Below are 18873 nucleotides of genomic sequence, written 5' to 3' on the forward strand. Positions count from 1 at the left end.
ATTACATTTTTTATACAGATACGGCAACCTATAACACTTTTTGTTCATGAGAACTATTAATAATGGCGTTGCTTTCTTTGTTTTTGTCTTTGACAAAATTTTTAGGCAACCATTTCTAATAGGGATGGTCAAGAATTCTCCATTGAAATTAATTTTTATAAGAATTAGATTCTCATCAAAGCCTCAGTTTGTCTGCTATTGTGCAACTTTCAGATATTTTTCTCTCAATATCTAAAATAGTTTGGGCTGAAAATATTTTTATTTAAAGTGATGCAGAAGTGGATTATGGAAACTTGCTTCCTAAGCCATTGACTTGCTATTCTATTCTATGAAACCATAATATCCAGGAGGTTATTTCCCAGAAAGTGTTCCTTACAGGTGGTTATCATGATCTGGCTTTATATACATCATAAAAGTTTAAGTCTAACTGATGAGATCAAAAGACCTGTGAAGTTGAGAAGGATGTGAAATACAATTCACCTAACACATGGAAGTCCCATTCCAGAAAAACTATATTATGTTTTGAGAGTTTTGCTGGAAACTTAAACCAGCAAAACAGGGCTATATTTTTTGTCATAATTTTTCAGGGAAAGATGCCCTTTTCCTTTGCTTTGTTTTCTAATATATATGTTGTACATACAGTCACTCTCATATTTGCATTAGTGACATTATTTCTTCCTTTGAAGTTGCTTTATGTGAGGTGACCATTGTCATTCTTTAATGGTGAACAGTACAGACCTTAAAGGGAGAGCAGAAATAACTCTAAATGGAATCAAATGCTCAGAAAAACAAATTTTCTGTATACATAAAACCAGAAAAATAAATAATAAATAAAATGTGTAAGATCCCATGGCAGGGGGGGATGGAACTAGATGATCTTAAGGTCCTTTCCAACCCTAACTATTCTATGATTCTATGATTCTATGTGATATAAATCAGCATCATAGGATAACCAGTCTGACATCTTCATAAGCTACCTTTGAAACAAGGAATTTATTCCAGTTGTGAGGTTTATGACATTAGATACCCTGAGATACCGAGAACATGACTCTTTATTGGAACATAGATCTCATTTGCTGTTTAAGCAGCTGTTGCCATGAGAGTTACCCAACCAGATCTTTGTTGTTGAATAAGGAGATTTACGATTTGAGTCTCACTTCATAGCCAGGTGATGAACCCTGTCCAAAAATTAAATATGAGAACTTTTCACAGACAGAGGCCAGATGCTCCAGAGAAGTTCATATGCTGGAACAGGAAACAACTGACCAGAATATTATTGCTGCAGTAATTCACCACCTACACTATAATTGCTTGTGAGACTATAACCCACATGCTCTGTCCTGCAGCAGTTTAATTTTTAAATCTAAAGAAGGGGAATAATAGCTCATGAAAGGCATGAAATTTATTATGTCTCAGTGCAAATCAACTGTGTAACATTAAGAAAGGCACAGTCCCATAGGAAGGCATGTGGGACTACTTCATCTACTTCGTGTGAGTTAATACTTTTGTCTGCATAGGCTGCTTTGGAAACTTTAATGCCCATGCAAAAGCTGTTTTCTGGAGATTTAAATGGAGATTGGTTTATGGCTTAATTCCAAAGTCTTCTGACAAGAACTGTAGTAACTTGAAGTGCAGAGAAGAAAACATTCTTTCTTGCTTCTGAAAATGATCAAACAAGTCTAAACTGTGATTGTTAGATAATGTGTCACTCCATGAAAAGCACTGGGAAAAATTCTGCACAGATCTGCTGAGTGGATAGTAATTTGCTCTTTAATACTCACAGTACATTAGCTTCTTCTATACAGTGTGTGTGTTTTTCTGTCTTGTGTCTACAGCATTATCGGGACTTCCCATTCCTTTTCAGTGAGTCTGAAGACAATCTTGCAAAAGGGGTATAAAGTCTATTCAGAACTAGCACATGATTTCTACACAAATATGAAGGATCTGTGGGTGCTCTACACAATAGTTTAGTATGTTTTGGAAGGAAGATGGGATCTAACATTGTACACTCTGCTTATTTTGTCTTCATGCCATTGCTTAATTCATATATCGATGATATCAAATGGAAAAATCTAGAGAGAACTATGTTTGAAAAGGATATGTATAGTATGCTTAGAAAAAAAATTATTTTCTCTCTACAAGACATGTTTACAATAACAGTCAAAAAGGTAAGACCTGTTTTTTTTTTCCACTTTTAAGGCTGATGGAAATTTGGTGCCAGCCTGCATGTCCTTCACGTGCTATCACAGAGCAGATGCTGATTTTCCAATTTACAGGTCTGTTAAGAATTCATGACAAAGCTAAATTATACATGAGAATGAGAATTTTTTTTTCCTCCAGACTCTCACTCTGTTATGATATGGTTTTGTATTTTTTAATTGATAATAATCTGTCAGAAAGAAACTTTTTTGTTTTCCCTCTGTACTTTATATTTTGATTTCCCTATCCCAAATTGTTGTTTGAATATAAAACAATATGTGATTTTATATGGAGAGGAAAATACTGATGTCTTTTTGGAGCTACTTATTACTTCTAAGGCAGGGAAAGCCATCAATATTTATTGTCTAGGGTTAATTATGTAATTCAGATTTAGTATGCAGTTCATTAGAACACTAAAGCCAAATTATTATCTTCAGTCTTGCCCCCAGACTTTAGTTGTTCTTACCCAAAATTCAGAGCATCTATTTTCCATCTATAAAAAACTCATTAGCACGACATTAACTTACTAAATTTTTATTTATAAATTTTTTTCACATGAAGAAAAATGTAGATCCTTGTCTATAGAAAATATTATAACTGGGATACAACTCATGACAGTACATAGTGCTTTACACTGCTATTAATTTATTTCATCACACAGCCGAGACTGAGATTTCAGAGCATAAGCAAACTGTTAGGAGTAAATAGATTTGTTTCAATCTTAGTAGGTGAGCAAGTAAAAATATTTTCTATTTTCTGAAGAGGAAGCACTGACATCAGTAACCAGCAAGATGCCATTTCATGGAAGCAGTATCTGGCAGGTTGAATACCATGCTTATAGTCCTGGATGATTTTGTCTTTTCTTGCTGGTGGTTTGCTTTTTACCATAGAATGAGATTGCCTGGTATTCTTCTGAGTGGACAAATCCTCCAGTAAGCTTTCCATGGCAGATCTCATAAAATAAGTTCTAGGCTTGTGCTGGAAACAGTTATGATATCAAGAATACTACTACTTTGGGAAGAAGTACTGCATCCGGTGTTTTGGTGTTAATTCTAGTTAGCTTACGGTAATTCAGGGGTCCTCTGCATACTCCCTGGCCAGAACTGTAAGAGAACTGTGTTCCTCTCAGTATCTTATAAAAATAACTTGTGACAAGCAGAAGTTACTGTTAGTCTTGAGTGATAATATTCTTGAAAGGTCTATTACTGTCAAGGGAACCTAGAAAAGTTTGGGAGCTCTAAAGATGTTATTTTTAGCAAATTCACTATACTACACACTCTCTTCCAATAGCTAGGAGAACTGTATAATTATACAGCAGGTAAGTAAAGTACATTGACATTTGATTATGAATGAATGTCAAATTACTGTGCTGCAAAACACAAAAATTGAGTGAGTGGCATCTGAAAAAGCTAAAAAGATCTGGAAAATAGAATTATGTGAAGACAATAAAAGATGTTTAATTCCACCGTTTGCATTGTCATGGTTTGAGTAGCAGTTACATGGCAGATAACGTGTAATGTAGCAAGAACAGTGAAGAAAGCAATTATGCACTGGTTTACTGGTGTCCTAGCTGAAATATGTAATTTATATTTGCTGATACAAATATATATACCAAAATGTATAGCAGCATGAAGCAAAGAAGAATACCTTGTGATGTGCAGCTGCTTCTTATTTCTCTTTGAGTAAGAGAATGACAGCTGTACACAACCAAATTCCATCAATAAAGTACCAACCATCAGAGACCCTTCGTAAAATCAGACTAATTTAATTCCCTTGACCTGTAGAGAAAAATCCCAGCAACTTCAGTGAGAATTTCACATGTCTAATTAAGGCAACATTGGTACACATTTTGTAGGAAATTATAGAGAATACCAAGTACAGGGAGAAAGAAAGTCCTTTGAAGAAAACCAGACTGAAATAAGACCATATAGACAACCATAGGAGTGGTGTGTTGAAGCAAGCATATCTGTATGAAATATTGTATAGCTGATGCTGAGATTTTGCAAGGTGCCTCCAGCACCTGGTTGACACTGAATTTCACTTCCACTCAACCGTGACTCTGTAATTAAAAAGAAAATGAAAAAAAAAAAAAAAAAGAAAAAAAAAATCAACATCAACAGGAGATCGTTCTCTCAGCAATCTTAATGATAGAAAAGGATGTGATTTCTGTTGGTTCCAGTTGTAGGGACCCGGGTTCTTAAGGTGATCTCTGTATTTCTATTTTTATTTTGTATTTTTTAAAGCTACGGGAGAAAATGTATTGAGAACTGTGTTAATCTCTGAGTTTAAGTAAACTGCTGTAAGACAGGACAAGTTTTGGTAAATAAGTTTTAACTTAATTTCTGTACCTGCTAAGAGACAAAGCCTTTGTGCAATTTTATGCTAAGAAAGGATTTGATAAGTGGTCATTGGGTACATGGATCAACTGTATATGTCTATGCAAACCCAAAAAGATTTAATATAATTATCTGTTGTCATTACCGTTTTTTGGTTGTGTTTTGGGTTTGATTTTTTCTTTTATTTTTTTTAATTTCCCTTGAAATTATATATTTTTTTTTTATCTGGGGCATAAATTACACAAGTTTGGAGCACCAAGGGTTAAGTTGTGGATGATTTCTAAAGGAAAAAAAAAAAAGAGCCAGTGTTTGTAAAGGGATTCAGATCTGTTCTCTTTTCATTTGCAAAATGTTTTCATGCTTAAGAACTTGAATGAAAGCAGTGACAAATTCTTAATTTGAGCACACAGATGCTGTTTGTGTATGATATTTTCTTTCTGTCCACAAAAGTCATCAAATGCAAAAAACAATTTGCATGCAGACTTTTTCATGTGTGCCTGTATAAAGTTATGCATATGCAAAATGAGCGCTAGTAAATAAACCTGTGATGTGCTTTCAAACCCAGTAAATGCAAAATATCCACTTATAAAAGTTCTGATGGTTTTTGCCAGAAAAAAAAGCTTTAAGCTGAGTCCTATTGTCCCCATCAAGAAAGAAAGGTTTAGCAGAAATATCATTTAACCTCTTAGAAGGGAAACTATATAATTATTTCCAGTTTAAAAGCTAAAGGGCTACCCCTCAGCTTAGTGCCAGGAGGTCATCCCCAGCAGAGATGGTGTTTACCCAAAATTCACTGCTAGACATGTTCAGTAATAAAGAACCCCTAAAAGGTTCAGGGCACAGTCCCCATGCTCTGGGCCATTTGAGAGTGGGACACACTTTGGCCAGCTATTGATTTACCATCGCCTGGGGCTACCTCAGCACGAAGCTGCAGTAATGTGGTAGTGAATCAGGCTCAAAATGCTTAATGCTAATAAAGCTGTTGTACTCTCTGCAGGTGACATAAAGTCTTAGAAGGCTCCTAGCCAATCGCAGGTTTCTTGTTAAAAATCTTGGTTTCCCAGACACACACCACCTCATCATCAGTCTGCCTGCATGCTGGGGCAGGGCTCCTGTCTGCCTGCCTGCCCACACTGCAGGCACCGCTTCTCCTGTGCTGCTACTGCCTGCCACACTTTTCTCCCTCAGCACTCATTATTCAAGTTTATGATATAGGCAGGATTTATTGCTAAATGAGGGAGGGATTTCAACCAGGTTTTATTAACTGGGAAAAGCTGGAGGCAGTGCTCGGTTACATATTATTACATAAGGTGATGCAGGGGTCTAATATCTGTCACAATCAAAGGCTAATGCAAATTCAGTGGGCACTGTAATATCAGCACGAATAATCAATGTTAAATTAAGATGTACTATCTAGGTAGCATCCATAAAGAAATGAGGAGCTCTGAAATATCACAGTCATTTTAATTAAAGCAATGTTAGAGCTAGGGAGGAAGGCTTGTCGCTATAAAGAAACTACAGTAAAATTCTGCTCAGTTTTTGCTGGAAAACGGACTGTTAATTACACTGACATATGCTGAAATGAGATTGTATAGTTGTTTTCCTTGATGAAACAAGCTCTGTGTTTCTTACGAGACCAGATTTGAAATAAACTACATAAATAAAGCAGTAAAAACTCCTTTAGTACTTCCTGTCTCCCCTCCCTCATATATTTCTCTTGTAGCTATTTTCAATCTACAAATTAATTAAAAGTACAGCAAGTACAGTATATCTTTGAAAGTTGGCTTTCTCCCACACTCTGCACTTGTTCAGAACATAAGGGTTGTGGAAATGAGCAACAGTATTTAATACAAAATTGTTTGAACGTGTGTGTGGGGAGATTACTGCACACCAGAGAGGGCAATGGTGCCCTGTGTGTGTTACACACCATCATAATTAAAACTTTGGGCTCTGGGGTGTGATAGGTTTTATATATTACAACCTATGTAGACACATACATACATATATAGATTACTTTATTTCTTAGCTGGTCACATGCTCTGGCCCCTTCCTCTTGTATTTTCAATATCACTATAGCCTGCCATGCGTTATGGAGTATCTCAGATCATCCTTGGTATGCGTAATATGTTATCCAGGCTAAATTAGAAAACGGGAAGCAACAGAGGGCAGGGCAGCTGGTGCTTGCCCTTTACTATAATCTCCTAATAATCTGTTTTATCTAGTCTGTTCTTGAATTCTAGTAGTAATGATGATTCAACTATTTCTCCCCTGACAAATTATTCCATTGTCTAACCTTTTGGACATTTCTGCCTAATGTGTAGTTTTAATATTTAAGTTTTTAATTTCAGGCCATTATTTCAGCTATAATGGTAAATGTGAAAGCCATCTTCTATCAATTAGCAACCATCTGGGAGAGATGAAATTCAGAAATCAAGCAAAGTGCTGCACAATAATGAATGATGAAGGGATAAAAACCCAACAACTAAACAAAATGTTCTTTTTGCATGTGCTTCCTGGCACAGAAAGGTGGTAACCTCTTCAGCTTTAAAAAAAATGTTTATTTTCTCCATCAGTAATATGTGGAATTAATAATTGTCAGTCCTAGGTCTGTCAAAAACACGAGTCAGTTTCATGTCTTTTGTATTATTCTAAAAAGTAACAAAGATAAACATTTGGAATTGTAGAAGTGGTTGCCCTCTATGTTTTTTGAGACTCTTGGTGGTTATGTTCCAGATTTTCTCCAGAACACAAACTATTTAAAACATTACCATTAAAAAAAAACCAACCAAACAACCAAACAACCAACCAAAAAAAAAAAAAAAAAAACAAACCCCAAACCACCCCTATTATTGTGTCATCAAAATGTTCAGGGGACTCAAGTGTTAGAAATTAACAATAATGTAAAAATGTTAGTAATTGGGAAAGGTGCTGACAGGTCCTGAATAGTACTTCAAGTCTAGCCAAGCTTCAGGACTTAATCCCCATATTTAGTAAAACTCTGTTACAGTGCAGGTAAAGCTTACTCCTTATTCTCCTGACCAGCTGATATAGGACACTTCGGGTTCATCAGATTTTGTCTTTTGTATAAGTCTCAGAGAACCTAAATAATGACAAATAACGAGCACTGTAAATCATTGCAGCACTGTCAACTTTGCCCGTCATATGAGGAGAGAATGCTGGCACATTGCTATCACTATCAGCTTCATGGGTGAAGTAGTCTACTCCTTTCTATAGGGACGGAGCAGAGTTTGATTTGATCGTCAGAGAAGGCTGTTGCAGTGCTCTGCGCTGAGTCCTCACAGAGTAGCTGGGAAGTCCTACACCCAGCCCCCTTCTTTCCATTGAGGAGTAATGAAACACAAGATATCTCATGTAACAGTATAACAAGTGTCTAGCCTTTACCTGGCTGTAAAGCTGTGTGATTTCACATATGGCATATGCTGCTAGGAAAAGTCTAGTCCTAAAAAGAGCTAAAAATTTAGCCCTCCATACATGAAGCTAGAGTTCAGTTCAGCATTTGTACCCTGCACTTTACCCCAAAAACCTACAAAAGAAAACACTAGAAGTGCAGACACATCAAAGCAACACAGTGTTATTCTGTCCCTGAACTGACAGAATAGTAATAATAAAAGAAGAAACTTCCAGCTAGCAAGAACTTTGTTTTTCAGTGCAGAAGTATCATAAGTAGTTTCAGTTGTAAGGAAATCCTCCTCCAATTTCATGCTACAGTGTCCGTAACAAAAATAAATACATGTTACCAGCATACCAGCATAGATTAAATAGCTGCTGATTTAATGTTACACTGAGGAGAGAGTTCAGTAGATAGCTCTGTCCTAAATGCTGACTTTTTTTGCCTTCAATAGTACTTTTTTTTTCTTTAGTATCCTCATACACACACAAAAGCTACAATAATATTGAGCAGTCAAAATTAGGCCATGGTGCCACAGTTGTGACCCATTACTTTGGTAAAAGATATTATGGTTGGTTTGTTTTTTTAAATGCATATTGATTTTTAATTAAACACATAAAAAGATAAAGGAAATGCTTTATATATTTTAAATAATATGCACCTTTGAGGATGTTAAATTCTTTCATGTCAGTATATACCAGTAATGTCTCTTAATCTGTGTGTTGCTGACATAATAGACCATAAAGGATTTTGGAATGTAATCAGATGAGTCACGAATTCAAATTCACTCAGAGGATTTATCAGCACAGTGGACCTTGACATTTCATTTGATGAATATAGCTCACTTGGCATGACCCACTCTTGTAACCGTGTCTCATCTTGGGCAAAGAATAGTTCCACATACAAGTACTGTTACTGCCTATTTGCATATATGAATAATAATTCAAATAATTTACAACTATTTAAATTTATTATTGAAGTTAGTTTATATTTAACTCCACTTCCTCTTGAAAATATAATTCATTAGACTTCAGTTACTGTAGATGTATTGACAATACTGCTGTGTTGTGGTTTCCTTACCAAATAAGACTTTCTATCTAAACTAATGTTTTAGACAACCTAAGAAATGCTAAATGAGCATTTTTCATATACTGTTAAAGAAATCAAGCTTGCTTTCTAGTGAAATGGACTAAACCCCTATTTCAGAAATCAGTAAGAACTCTATTCTTTTTAGGGCTGCTTCTTTTCTCATGTAGTAATTTCCAGTATATTCAGGGAATCCACTTGCTTACATGCTGTTGAAAGTAGATTTATACGGATTCAGGGGAATTGTATAAAAGTGTTGTTAAAAAATAAAAAAGAATATTGTCACAGAGCAGTTTTGGAAGAGTACCCTTAATACTCTGACAATATTATCAACCATTTGTTAGTTAGGACCACCGGAGGTAGCCTTTCCTCAGTAATTGCTACTTGCGATAATTACTTTCTGCAGAGGTTCATAGACTCAATACACTTCTTCCTTGAGGTATTGCTAGGAAAAGCTCTTTCCCAGGGGGAACCTGCAGTAGCACAAATTTAAAGATATTAAACCCCCACCAAACAATACAAATACAAAAGCACATTAGCTAAATTGCGTGGTGTTCCTATAAGACAGTAAACAAATACAGTCTCTTTGTGCCAATTTAGAAGCAAGTAAAGTGAGTTGCTCATACTTACTCTCAACTACACTGCTGGGAAGAAGGGAAAACATTCATCTCATGCAGAATTTTACCTAGCACTCATCATATTTTTTATCTCCTGCCCTGACTCTATCATTCCACAACTCAAGAACATTTTGTAAATGTACCCACAAGCGTTGAAGATTTTTTTAATTTGTTCTTATTGGGCAATTATGGGTTTGTTCCTTAGAAAGCTAACCTATTTCATTTCTATTTTTCTAGATTGCTTTTTGTCTTTGAACCTTGTTTAGTAAGATGGATTTAATTTTATTTAATGTTTCCCTTTCAATAACTCATTGTTGGATTTTATTTTATAATCTCATGCATACTCCCAATATCTCAGCTTCTGTCAAAATAAATGTAATTTACAGTGCCAGCTGCAAAGATAAAGCCTACAGTTTTTAATGTAAGAATTGTCACCTTTTCAACAGGTATCTATCTACTGCTAGAAACTACAGTCTCCTTTTATTTAAATGAGGTCCTGTTTTCATATTGACAGTGGTTTTATCTTTTTCTCTATCATGGTGATACTTCTGCCTAAGTAAGGGCTCCCTTAGCCTCAGCTAGATTAGATTAAGTTTACCAAATTTTGCCTTTGCCGTATTTTAGCTGAAGAGTATGTTACTCACTACAGCATTTACCTCAGCTAATTTTAAAGCTGGAGTTCACCAATGCACATACAGGTGCCTACAGTGTAGGTGTCAGTGTCTGAGACATCTAAGACAGGTCAGTGGAACTGTGTTTCTTGTCCCTTCAGCCTCCCTGCTAGACACTGCTGTCATGATAAAAAATATTATGGTTCTCAAAACTGAGATACTACAGCAATTTTATATACTGTTCTGGTAGTTCTTGTGATTGTCATCCCTTGATGCTCTCTGTTGCTTCAGAAACTATTACCCTGTGCATGTGCCCTCTGCCTGCTATCTCTCTCCTTAATTCTGCTACATCCTCCTTATGTCTTCCCACTGCAGTTCTGGCAGCTTCTCTCTGCCAGAGACCAGGCTGCCCATCCTTTCTGCTATGTTTTGCAAATGTACCTGACTTTTAAGGTAAACCATCCAGATAGCAGGAAGCCGAGAAGAGGAAACCCTGTCGTACTTAGCATGCAGGGTTAAAATGTTCCTTACCTCTTTCACTCTGTTCTACCCTTGTCACAGAAGATTGCTGTGCAGAGGGACACAGTCACATCTGAAGTGACAGATTTATGTTGGTAATACCTAACAGAGAGTGTCAGGAACCAAACCTGGGCCTTGATTCCATATGGCATATATAGATGGCATCCATCAGCTCAGCATAGAGCAAGCCCCTCTTATGGAAGCTCTGTCTTCAACAGAGCTGTTTGAAATGACCAAAGAAAGGGCCAGGAAAAAGACCTGACCCTTAAACAGTGCCCAAGTTTCAAGCTTACCAGATGGCTCTCTTGATCAACCCACAGTGTGCCAAACCCTGGTCCTATGTTGCAAAATGTGCCTCCAAAAGCCATACAGCCATGTTTGAGGTCAGGCTGAGCCTGATCCCAATGTTTTCAACACATGCAGTATATACATGCTATGCATGGATGTATGCAACATTAAGCACATCCTGGATTAGTAAATTCACACAGGAATAGCAGAGAACTGCTCTTGCTTTTATAGGCAGACTTGGTTGACTGGTAAAGATCTAGGCAATAGGAGAGGTTATCTTCCCTCTGCCAGAGCTAACATTCCCCCAGAGAAGCTTCCAGCATCATGAAAACAGCAACTGTAGATTTGTTCAGGAACTTCAACCACAAACACATTCAGAAAAGCTCTTGTTCCTCTAATAATAGATCCCCATTTTGCTGAGAAGGGGTTTCAGTGTTGCCAGAATACAAGGAGCTGGTGCACCTGTGATCATTCCAGTCCAGAAACATTGACTTCTTACTAGTACTATGTCTTGCCACATGCAATAGTGTGTCTAGCCCTCTGGGTTGTTTTTGAGGGTGGCTAATTACTCCATTATATTTGCAGTGTGGATACTTCAGAAAAATAGCCCACAGCTGTAGTCTGCAACCTATTTCAATAATAATCTTATTCACTTATCTTTGTGTAATTTCATGTTGTTGTTTTGTTGGGGTGGCTTTTAATTATTCAATTCCAACTTTCCTCAGGCCTTATAACTGTTGAAGAGTCTCAGACTTTTAAACTGTGATTCACCATAGATCATTACAAAAACCAAAGTGATAACACATTAACTTTAGGGGTTTATCATGATCCATAAACCACTCTGATAAATGTGAAAAAGAATGCATGAAAGCGTTAAGAGAAATGTGTTTAATTAAAGTGTTAGATTAAAAAAAAAAACAAAACTGAGAAAGGGAAAAATTTGATTGGCAGTTGACAATGTAGAGAAGCAGAAGCATCAGCATAATCTTCCTGCAGTATTTTAGCAGCTGACTTTTGGATAACACATCTACTGTGCAATGAACTAAAAGTTAAATGGACTGGGATTCATCTCACCTACCTTCAGATGTCAAAGTCGGAGATAGTTATCCTAGATTGGCTTCAAAAAGAATAAGCATTCTCATTCTACATTTCATTACATTCTCAAATAAGCTGAATTACCCTTCTGTTGCCTGGAAAAAAAAAAAAAAAAAGTCTTATTGGAGGAAATAAGGCAACAGATAGTGTTTTTTCTTAATGGCTGAACTGCAAAATAAACCTGTAGCCAGAGCATCTAAATCTCAACAATTGTGGTAGGAGAAAGTGACTCATCCCAGGAACTGAGGAAAAATTGCTAGTAAAGATCATCACGGGAAACACAAAGATGGAAATATTTTAAGAAAAGTGATGTTCCAACTATAGGAGGAATGGAAGACTTTGAGAAAATGTGGTTTAAACTTTTAAGGCCACTCATAAAAATGGTCATTCAATCCCAACTAATAGATAGGAAATGTACTACTGACAGCACCTTGGGCAGCAGACTGGTTTGACAATACACTAGTATCACAGATTTGTCCTTTTTTTATGTGCATGATTTCGTTTGTTGTGATTTTTTTTTTTTTTTTAAAAAGCTGTTCTTGAGCAGTAGGAAGAAATAAAGAAATATTGCTTTTTTGTTCTGTCTTGTCTGGGTTCAAGTGGAAGACCACAGGAGAAAGAGAATATTATGCCACCCCTAACAGTATATTAACATGCTACTCTAGTGACACTATTTTAATTTGCATTCAAATGTAACCTCACTTTAGTTATTCATAGCCCTTCTGAAGGCTTTTAGTATGCTTACTCTAAGAAAAAGGTAGAATTGGATTCACTTCAAAGTTCTAGCCAAAGCCTGTCATAAACTGGCTTTGCTGATTTTAACCTGTAATCTATCTGGGTTAAATAAATACTGTCCTCATAGCACCCCCAGCATTTCTGAAGCCCAAGTGCCAATTTGGAAACAGATAATTCTGTAAAGTTTTGTGTTTGGTTTTTTTTTTTTTAAATACTCTCCACTATTATGTAGAAATAAGCACTAGAAACTGTGTACTCCTGAAAGGGAGATAGATACAGATAATAATTTTAAAGATTTACACTTGAGACTACAGCTACTTCTTTGTGCTTAAGTACTTTCAGGAGAATAGCAAAGTAGAACCTCAAGAATAATTTTTCCTGCTCTACAAATGTGTCATCAGTGTCATATGTATATAAATTCCAGATTGGAACTTTTCAAAACTCATTGTACTGGGAGTTCATTTGATTTATTTACAATTACCCTCTGTATGCTCCTAAATCTCTTCCTTTATGACTTAGTAGAGAAGCTTTCTTGTTTATATTTGTACTGAGTATTATCTTGGTCTTCATTAAATCTCATCTCACTAAATTACTGCAGCCAAAGTGCTAGAACATATAGATGCATCTTCATTTGTTTGTGCTTAAATATCCCACTTGCCAGAGGGTTAGGGTTGGAATATTTTAGGACATTGACAATTCTGGATGTGTTTATTAATTCAGGACTGAGCCTTGCAAGACCACACTTTTGCTGGGTCTTAGGCTCATCAAATAAATATATGTATCTTTTTCTTTTCCATATAAGCCAATATTTTTTTAACCAGAGGCAAATATAAACCTGCTGCTAGTGTACTATATATATCGGGTGAGATAGTAATATAGGTATCTTGCTTCTGATAGGAGGGGACATATTTTATATGGTAAGTAGAGATTTACATATATAACCTAGAGCAAAACTGGTACAGATACCGGTCTAAGAAGAAGCTGTCTCCTTACTTGTTCTATGGTAAGTCCTTACTATAAAATGGGAAGAGACATTTATGACTGCAGAGACCAAGGCTGATAAGCCCACGGTGTGCATCACCATGTGATGTGCATTGCAAAATTCATACCCAGCTTCAGCCTTGACCCAATAATACTAAGGTTTAAGAAATGTGACACATGAAGTCAAGATGCAGTTTGCCAGTGTTAATATAGCATGATTCCTTTTGACAGATTAATTATTTTTTCTTTTTGTCTGGCTGCAGCACCACATGTCACACTAGCGGGTCTCACAGTATCACAGTATCACAGTATGCTAGAGATTGGAAGCAACCTCGAAAGATCATCTAGTCCAATCTCCCTGCCGGAGCAGGAACACCTAGATAATGTTACACAGGAATGTGTCCAGGCGAGTTTTGAATGTCTCCAGGGAAGGAGACTCCACAACCTCCCTGGGCAGCCTGTTCCAGTGTTCCGTCACCCTCACTGAGAAGAAGTTTCTTCTCAAGTTTAAGTGGAACCTCTTGTGTTCCAGTTTGTACCTATTACTCCTTGTCCTATCATTGTTTGCCACTGAGTAGAGCCTGGCTCCATCCTCGTGACACTCCCCCTTTATATATTTATAGACACTTATAAGGTCACCCCTCAGTCTCCTCCAAACTATAGAGACCCAGCTCCCTCAGTCTTTCCTCATAAGGGAGATGCTCGACTCCCTTAATCATCTTCGTTGCCCTGCGCTGGACTCTCTCCAGCAGGTCCCTGTCCTTCTTGAACTGAGGGGCCCAGAACTGGACACAATATTCCAGATGGGGTCTCACCAGGGCAGAGTAGAGGGGAAGGAGGACCTCTCTCGACCTACTAACCACCCCCTTCTAATACACCCCAGGATGCCATTGGCCTTCTTGGCCACAAGGGCACAGTGTTGGCTCATGGTCATCCTGTCGTCCACTAGGACCCCCAGGTCCCTCTCCCCTACACTGCTCTCTAACAGGTCGTTTCCCAACCTATACTGGAACCTGGGGTTGTTCCTGCCCAGATGCAGGACTCTACACTTTCCCTTGTTATATTTCATCAAGTTATTCCCTGCCCAACTCTCCAGCCTGTCCAGGTCTCGCTGGATGGCAGCACAGCCTTCTGGCGTGTCAGCCACTCCTCCCAGCTTAGTGTCATCAGCAAACTTGCTGATAGTACACTCAATTCCCTCATCTAAATCGTTGATGAATATATTAAATAATACTGGTCCCAGTACTGACCCTTGAGGCACTCCACTAGTTACAGGCCTCCAACTAGACTCAGCCCCATAGACTACAACTCTCTGGCTTCTTTCCTTCAGCCAGTTCACAGTCCACCTCACTACCTGATCATCCAGTCCACACTTCCTCAATTTAGCTGTGAGGATGCTGTGGGAGACTGTGTCAAATGCTTTGCTGAAGTCAAGGTAGACCACATCCACCGCTCTGCCATCATCCATCCACCCTGTTATTTCCTCATAAAAGGCTAAGAGATTGGTCAAACATGATTTCCCCTTGGTGAAGCCATGTTGACTGCCCCTCATAACCCTCTAATCCTTGATATGCCTTAAGATGGCACCAAGGATAACGTGTTCCATCACTTTCCCAGGGATGGAGGTGAGGCTGACCGGTCTATAGTTACCCGGGTCCTCCTTCTTGCCTTTTTGGAAGACTGGAGTGACATTTGCTTTCCTCCAGGCCTCAGGCACCTCTCCCGTTTCCCAAGACTTGGTAAAGATGATGGCGAGTGGTCTAGCAATGACTTCCGCCAGTTCCCTCAGCACCAGCGGGTGCATCCCATCTGGACCCATGGATTTATGGATGTCCAGATTGCTCAACTGGTCTCTAACCCATTCCTCATCGACTAAGGCAAACCGCTCCGTTGACCTGACTTCATCTAAGGTCTCAGGGGTAAGGTCTCGTGCCCAGCTTGGTGCTCCTCTGCATACAGCAACTACCAAAATCTCTGCTAGATCATCGTTTGCCATGCTTCTTTTTAGACACATGGCATATGTTACTTGAGTCTAAGACTTATCATCCTAATGCATGCCAGTTCTAAATTTTTGTCCCTGGTGCCTGTTTTGAGTAACACTTACTACTGAACAACTAAATTTTTCTTCTGTGCCTGGTAAATTGTGGTTTTCTTTTTCTTTTTGGGCAGTGCTCATGCATCCACTGTGGGACAACATGAGTATGGAAGGTCAGTGAAATAATTTAGCAAATGTAATTGCAACCTCCTGAATTAAATATTTTATTCATAATCTCTGGAGTGCTATAGAAACACGTATTTTTTCTGCCAATACATTAAATTTCTGCACATACACATCTATATACCCACAAATGCTGAGTAATTGCAGTGCATAAACATGAATTAAATTTATATTTCACATAGCTATATGCTCTTTGAAAGTTTTTTTCAGGTTTGTTGTGGGTTTGTTTTTTTTTTTAGTTTAATCAAGTTTTTACTTTGCTTTTTTCTCATCTTTCAAACCTTTTTGTCTCTTTTGGAAGCCCAAGATTAATTAGTTGATTCTCTCTCACTTCTTTTCTAATTCCATCTACAGTTCAGAAGCACGTAAAACCACAAAGCAAGATAATAACCAATAAATGGAATAATTAATTCAATGCACTGAAACTAATTTTAATTTATATTTCTCAAAGACTCTCACTAGGGAACAGAGAACCTAGAGTTCTAGGGACTGAAGTGTTCTAGTTCTGGTTGTTTTGAATATGTTGTGGATAAAAACTGTTCCTGTAAAATTGGAACTTGGCAACAGCTAAAATCAGAGGGGAGATTAATAACCAAAACCATTTAAAAATTTTCAAGAAGGAGGAAAATGCTGAAAATTATTTCAATCATAACCTTTCTTTTTTAATCAAATCTATTTTGTTTACCCCACAAAAGTACACCAAACAAAACTAAGTATCTAATTTGGTTGAATAGGAGAAGTCAGAAGCTGGACTATCCTATGCATCATTTCTTTCAAACAGATTAAGCATTTGGGATAAGTAGTAACATAAATATTGACTCTTCAGCAAAGATAACAGAGAAATATTAAGGGACATGTATTTGTAGTTTGCTCTTTTTGAAAAACATCAGAGATATTTTAGTTCTGTTAAATCTGATAGATTCACAGAATGATGAGATTGGAAGGCACCTTTGGAGAACATCTAGTTCAGCACTCTACTCAAAGCAGGGTAAGCTAGAGCAAGTTGCCAGAATCATGATCATAGAATCATAGAATCATAGAATCGTTAGGGTTGGAAAGGACCTTAAGATCATCTAGTTCCAACCCCCCTGCCGTGGCCAGGGACACCTTACGTTAAATCATATCACCCAAGGCCTCGTCCAATGATCAGACAGACTTTGAATGTGTCCAAACTTGGAGACTTTCAGTTTAAAGCCATTGCCCTGTCACTACATGCCCTTGTGAAAAGTGCTTCTCCAGCATTCTTGTTGGCCTCCTTTAGGTATTGGAGACATTGAAAAGTATTAGACCCAATACCCACCGCTAGGGTTTACCATAAGAGAGTAGCCTTAATCTATAGTTGCAGATATGCAGGTGGAGCAGGAATCACCCTTCTGGTGACAGAAATCATGAGTTCCCAATCTTTTCCATCCTGGGAGTCTTTTATTCCCAACTCAATAGGCATAGGGTCTGCATCTCCCTCCTTGAGTGGAGCTGGGGCTCAAACTCTCATGACCCTCAGGATGTCAGAGAAGACACAGTCAACCTCTTTCTCAACATCCCTGATGCTGTACAGCCTGCTAACCACTTCCCACAGCTCCTTTACTTAGTGACACAGTCCCTCACCAATGCTCATGCCCTGCAGGTGAAGAGTCCATTATCCCTGTCTCTGAGATCAATGGGAAGCACCAGGTGTCCCTGCTTCACTGGGTCTGCAGAGCTGCATCTGGCTTCAGGAGCTCCAAGTGGGTTAGGTCTCTGCTTTGTAGGGTAGTGGCTCTAGTGGGTGCCAAGGACAGCTCCTGTGGCACATCAACACAGCTGCTGTGCATGTGTGTGCTGTGCTCAGCAGCTTCTGGTCTACTGCTGTGTACCCTGCTGCCAGAGCTAGCTAGAAGTCACATCCTCCACAGTTTTCTCTTCCAAGCAGCAGCAAGCTTGCTGAAGTCCCTTGGAGTTCTCTTGATTCCAGAAGACCTGCATTTGTATTTGGGACCCAACTACATGTCCCAAACCCTCACTGCTAAGTCCAGAGCCCCCTCCTGAGTGTTGTCCTACTGTTTCTGCCTGCCCACTGTTCTCAGTCATGGTTAAACAAAACTCAGTTCCTTGGAAAATTAGTCAGTTCAGTAAGAAGACTGATTTGCTCCTTAAGCTGAAAGGAATTAGAAACAAAGAAATGAATATTTTAGGACCAAAGAAATAACCAGCTTTCTGACAAACCTCACTGAGAAGTGTATTTTCTGAGAAATTAATTTTCTCCTATCTTTAGTGGACATTTTGCTTCCTAGCCCTCCAAACTCCAACAAATATTAAGCACAGTCTTAATTTTTAGGCTTAGTTTAATTATTTAGTTTTCTCCCTGAAACCTGACTTCATATAAATTCTTTTTTCCCTTTGTGAATCAACTTAAGAAAAACCCCCAACTATTGTAACACTTAATACCTTCTTAAATATGGAATAAATGTTGTCTTTTTCACCCTTTCCTGGGATGCACATTTATATCCATGTCATAACACTGGTGCTTTGAGATGATTGCAAAGAGAAACCTCTAGATTCTACTTTTTTGTCCAGTGTTTTATTTCATGAAATGGATTTAAATATGTACATCCTTTAAGCAGAAAGCAAACCAATAAGCACTCTGTAAAGAACCCCATATACATGCCAGCAAAGGAATGTGTTTAATGACTGGAATCACTAAAACTTCCATTAGTACTGTCTGGTCCAATTTCAAATTAAATCATCATGAACATTATGAATGCCATGGAAGTGACAGCAAAGAAAGCAAATAAAAAGTTCA

The sequence above is a fragment of the Pezoporus wallicus genome, unplaced genomic scaffold, assembly GCF_028554395.1.
Source record: "Pezoporus wallicus isolate ANWC-B61680 ecotype Strahan unplaced genomic scaffold, APGP_CSIRO_Pwel_v1 contig_6974, whole genome shotgun sequence".
Taxonomy (NCBI): domain Eukaryota; kingdom Metazoa; phylum Chordata; class Aves; order Psittaciformes; family Psittacidae; genus Pezoporus; species Pezoporus wallicus.